The sequence below is a fragment of the Salvelinus alpinus genome, chromosome 26, assembly GCF_045679555.1.
Source record: "Salvelinus alpinus chromosome 26, SLU_Salpinus.1, whole genome shotgun sequence".
NCBI lineage: Eukaryota > Metazoa > Chordata > Actinopteri > Salmoniformes > Salmonidae > Salvelinus > Salvelinus alpinus.
The window spans coordinates 30910443-30916665 of NC_092111.1; positions in this window are offsets into that span (position 1 = coordinate 30910443).

The following is a 6223-nucleotide window of genomic DNA, read 5'->3' on the forward strand; positions in this document are numbered from 1 at the left end:
GTAAGGCTACCCGAAACGTTTTACCCAAGTTAAACAATTTAAAGGCAATGCTACCAAATTCTAATTGAGTGTATGTAAACCTCTGACCCACTGAGAATGTGATGAAAGAAATACAAGCTGAAATAAATCATTCTCTCTACTGTTGTTCTGACATTTCACATTCTTAAAATAAAGTGGTGGTCACGACTTCTTCCGAAGTCGATGCCTCTCCTTGTTCGGGCGGTGCTCGGCGGTCGACGTCGCCGGTCTTCTAGCCATCGCCGATCCACTTTTCATTTTCCATTTGTCTTGTTTTCCCACACACCTGGTTCTCATTTCCCTCATGGTCAGTCTGAAGGAGAATGACTGATGAAATGGCTAGGAGTTAATGGTATGAGATTTATACACTCTCACAAAAGGAAAAGTAAACATGTTCAATGTTCAATTTTCAATCAGTATTCAAAAGAGAGAAATAGCAGAATGTAGGACATTCTCATGGCTATTATCCTGACAAAAGACAGAGACACTCAATTTCAGATTAGTAGCAGTGAACCTTTCCAGATGTTCTCATGCAGGTATTCAAGAACAAATACTGTAACAAATCGTATCATATTATCATTAACCAGCAAACCAGCTGTAATGGAACATCTGGAGAAAATAAAATGAAAAAAAAAGCAGTGAAATAGAAATTAGAGGAGTAAACGATAGATCTCTTAGTGAACGGATAACTAGGGCTGTTTTTGATCTTGTCTGTGAGTGCTTGCTCAGTGGTGTTGTACTGATGGTCCCAAGTGCCAAAAATCCTGATAGTCATCATGCTAACAGTCAAAATGGAGAGGGTCACATGAACCTAGATGCTGCACTATACTCACACTTGTTATTATGCATGTATTTCTTAGTCAAAAATACATTATGTACCCAATACTGTAACCAAATCTTAACCTTCTGCCTCCTACAATGGAAGATGGAAGCAAGTACATTGACAACAATAGGTTGTAACGGTAATCAAGTCATTTGTGTTGTCTGATAACATTCCAGAGCCCCAGGTGTTCTATTCTTAACCTGAGCTCCCCTAAAATAGAAAGGGCTCATAGCTGGTATGTCTCACAACCTCCTCTATTCACAATGATTGTCGGTAGTTGCAGTTTTGCTAAATCTGTCCTCAGAGAGTTCAATTGGATATGGTAGAGTAGGGAAGGAGAGTGTGAGCAGTTCAATAGCAAGGGACTATTATAGGGGACTGTTATAAGAAGTACATAGGAATCATTTCTCAATGGGGCTGCTGCTTCATGTTGACTTATGAGTGTTTTCCCTGCCGCTGTGTAGTGAGACAGCATTACCACCATAGACATTAAGGGTTACCACTGTCAAGTGAACACAACAGAGGCAACAGAACCAAAACCTGAAGGGAGATAACAATGCATGCATGTTGTATGTAGTTTGCTATCATTAGCCACAAAACATTGATCTTGACGACAGATAACAGAAGATGACTCCATTTGACCTACTTGGAGAACAACACCTTTCCATGTGGATATATAAGACATTTAAGCATATTAACCCCCACCTGTCCTGAATGATTAGCAAGATGGCGCCGATAGAGATGGCAGCTTCGCTTCTAGTCCTTCAGAAACTGTGCAGTATTTAGTTTTTTTTTATATATTATTTATTACATTGTTAGCCCAGAAAACCTTAAGTGTTACTACATACAGCCGGGAAGAACTATTGGATGTCAGAGAAACGTCAACTTACCAGCACAACCAGCACTACGACCAGGAATACGACTTTCCCAAAGCGGATCCTTTATCTGCACCTCCCAGGGCATTTGAACTGATTCCAGAGGCTGACCCAAAACAACGCCGCCGGAGGAGAGGGTGCCGAGCGGTCTTCTAATGAGGCTTCAGATGCGCGCACACCACCCACCGCTTCCGAGTATATTACTCACTAATGCCCAGTCCCTGGTTGACAAAGTCGACGAAATCAGGGGAAGAGTTGCTTTCCAAAGAGATATCCGGGATTGTAACATACTTTGTTTCACGGAAACATGGCTAGCTGGGGACATGCTGTCAGAGTCTGTACAGCCATTGGGATTTTCAGTGCATCGTGCCCACAAGAATAAACATCTCTCCAGGAAGAAGAAGGGCGGGGGTGTATGTTTCATGATTAACGACTCATGGTGTAATTGTAACAACATACAATAACTCAAGTCCTTTTGTTCACCTGACCTAGAATTCCTCACAATCAAATGCCGACCGTATTATCTCCCAAGAGAACTCTCCTCGGTTATCGTCACAACCGTGTATATCCCACCGCAAGCGGATACCAAGACGGCCATCAAGGAATTTCACTGGACTTTATGCAAACTGGAAACCATATATCCTGAGGCTGCATTTATTGCAGCTGGGGATTTTAACAAAGCTAATTTGAGAACAAGGCTACCTCAATTCTATCAGCATATCGATTGCAGTACACAAGCTAGAAACACGCTCGACCATTGCTACTCTAACTTCCGCGATGCATACAAGGCCCTCCCCCGCCCTCCTTTCGGCAAACCCGACCATGACTCCATCTTGTTGCTCCCCTCCTATAGGCAGAACCTAAAACAGGAAGCGCCCGTGCATAGGTCTATCCAACGTTGGTCTGACCAATTGGATTCCACGCTTCAAGATTGCTTCAATCACGTGGACTGGGATATGTTCCGGGAAGCCTCAGACAATAACATTGACGTACAGTATATGCTGACTCTGTGAGCGAGTTTATAAGGAAGTAAATAGGAGATGTTGTACCCACTGTGACTATTAAAACCTTCCCTAACCAGAAACCGTGGATTGATGGCAGCATTCACGCAAAACTGAAAGCACGTACCACCGCAGTTAATCATGGCAAGGTGACTAGAAACATGGCCGAAAACAAACAGTGTAGTTATTCCCTCTGTAAGGCAATCAAACAAGCAAAGCGTCAGTATAGAGACGAAGTGGAGTCGCAATTCAATGGCTCAAACACGAGACGTATGTGGTAGGGTCTACAGACAATCATGGATTACAAAAAGAAAACCAGCCCCGTCGTGGACATCGACGTCTTGCTTCCAGACAAATTAAACAACTTCTTTAGGCGCTTTGAGGACAATACAGTGCCACCGACGTGGTCCGCTAACAAAGACTGTGGGCTCTTCTTCTCCATGGCCGACGTGAGTAAAACATTTAAACGTGTTAACCCTTGCTGCCGTCCCAGACGGCATCCCTAGCCGCGTCCTCAGAGCATGCGCAGACCAGCTGGCTGGTGTGTTTACGGACATATTCAATCAATCCCTATCCCAGTCTGCTGTCCCCACATGCTTCAAGATGGCCACCATTGTTCCTGTTCCCAAGAAAGCGAAGGTAACTGAACTAAATGACTATCGCCCTGTAGCAGTCACTTCTGTCATCATGAAGTGCTTTATTAAGAGACTAGTCAAGGATCATATCACCTCCCCCCTGCCTGTCACACTGGACCCACTCCAATTTGCTTACCGCCCCAAGAGGAATACTGATGTATGCTGTTCATTGACTACAGCTCAGCATTCAACACCATAGAACCCTCCAATCTCATCATTAAGCTCCAATCTCATCATTAAGGTAAAAATAGCCTTACCATTAGTTCACTCTAGCTCAGCAGATGTACCCGGGAAGGAAATCCTACTTTATGGAGAACTATGAGGACGCTACCAAAGCGCCATTTTCTTATTTAATTGTGGATTTAAAAGCAAATACTCCAGAACACCTGAGGCTCCGAACCGGCTTGTTCCCATGGGAGTGGCCGGCTCTGTACATTCCTAAAAAGTAACCGCTATGTCTCTGCGTTTAAAAAGAAACCTGCCCCTCTTGAGAAGCCCAGTTGGGGCTACAGCTAAAGAACGGAAGGCCATCTTGGGTCGCTGTTCTTCAGATCTCATATTATCCCTATGTGAGATTGCTTTGAATCTTCTCAAAGGACGCATTCCACTCACCCTGACCCAATCAAAAAAATTAAAGAGACAAAAGACCGCGATCAAACTCTTTGCCAATAAAAGGGCCAGTCTTCAAAAGAAAAGACATAGCATACAACAGTCTGGGGGTTTTCTTCTGCCTTTGCTAACTATAGCTGTGCCCTTCATCACCAGCCTTATTGCTGCCAGACGTGGGGGTTGAACACAGAGTGTGATGGCAAATAAAATGTACTTGGTGCCTCAACAAGTTGGATAGACTTAAAAAACAAATGCAGGGTCCTGAAAATATCAGACAAACAGAGGAAAATGATTTGGATACGGCCATGAAGGATATTTTGAACCGAAAAGGATCGAAACCCTATGATAAGGTCCAAAAATACACAAACCTCTTGCAAAGGTATTTGGCCTTGGTAAAACAAGGTGAGAGACCAACCATTTAACGCTTTCCCTACCGGACCCTTTAAAAGATGAAGCGCCAAGCCCCTGTACCTGTACCTGCCTGTACCTGCGATCTTACCGGCTGAAGATCAAATGCCTGTTGAAGATAAAGTTATGCAGGACATGTTGACACATGTTCCGGCACGTAACAGGAAAAATGCTAGATACATTATGAACAAGATAAAAGACTCAAAGGGGGCTGCTACTTGGAATGACAAAGGAGAGTTTATCCTTCAGGGCGCTGTTGTTGTCACACCCTGGCCTTAGTTATCTTTGTTTTCATTATTATTTTAGTTAGGTCAGGGTGTGACATGGGGAATGTATGTGTTTTGGTTTGTCTAGGGGTTTGTACGTTTAATGGGTCAGTGTCTTGTCTAGGTGTTTGTATGTCTATGGCTGCCTAGATTGGTTCCCAATTAGAGGCAGCTGTGGTTTATTGTCTCTGATTGAGAGCCATATTTAAGGCAGCCATAGGCATTTGGGTTTTGTGGGTAATTGTCTATGTTGAACGTTTGTTACTTGTCTATGCACTTACGTCGTTAGCTTCACGGTTGTTTTGTTTAGTTTGTATTCAGTGTTCGTTTTTGTGTTTTTTCCCTTCTCTAAATAAAAGAGAATGTATTTTGCACACGCTGCGCCTTGGTCCTCTCTCTCACCCATAGACGATCGTGACAGTTGTCAAGGGTTCACATATGCTTGACTTGCTCAAAAGTACCACGGCAGCCCACAAGGTTGCTGATGACAGAAGACATCCGGGTGGCATCAGTTTCTTAAGGCCCTGGCAATCCTCAACATTCCCCTCTCGGGGGTACCCAACTATAAGCTTTGTCAACAGATTCAAGCTTTAAAACAAGAACCTTCAATGAGCTACTGCACCCCTAAAGATGTCCCAACAACCCCTCCCCCTATGAAAGGGATGATGATAACTCATTTACCCCCATGAACGTCTCCGGACCTTTTCCTAATCCCGATCTCTCAGGGTGGTTAGACTTTTGAATGACTTTTGAATGACTATGATTAAATTCAATACATTTTATTTGAAAAATTAAGCCATTTAACATTTGTGGCATTCTTGAAACATTTGACGTGAGCATACGCCTTGATTACATGGTCTTAAAGGACACATATTTGAACACTTTTGATATTTTCTAACAAAACAAGCTACAACGTTATCATTACTTCTTAAATCATCATTATAAAGAGACATAACATCTTCAAAAGAAACTCCCCGGGCTCTTTGGCATAGGTAGAATACAGTGTTGACCACATGTAGTGGAAAGGTTATCTTGCACTTGTTTGATGCTGTAGTATATCTTTGATCCATTTTTGGTCAAAAACTCTTTAATAGTTTTGGGGAAATGTGAAAAACCGGGGGGAAAGCCGTAGGAATAAAAAAAAGTTGAGATTTTTCTTCCTCCTTCGTCTTCTAATGTCACAGCTAGCCAATGTTCACCCGGCATGTGTTTAGGACGGGTATTGACAATAAACATGGCCGGCCGCTCCGGCCATTTCTCAATAGGTAATTCATCACAAGCCCACACTCCACAAAATTGTTTTCCAATCAAGCGGGTCATGAGCCCTTCCAGCTCTTGGGTATTCATGTCTTTGCTCAACAATCCTTAATAATAATCCACTAAGACTTGTCTTCGGGCATTCACTTCCAAGATTGAATCAGAGCATGCATAAACAATCATGCTAACTGTACAGGCTAAAGGTGTACAGAAACGCATTTCCAGCCTGAGGTTATCTTGGGACACCACCGACAGATTTCCTGAGGTGTCATCATCAGGTGATAAATTGAAAGCATACAATGTGTAACCCTCTGCAAAATCATTTCTGGCA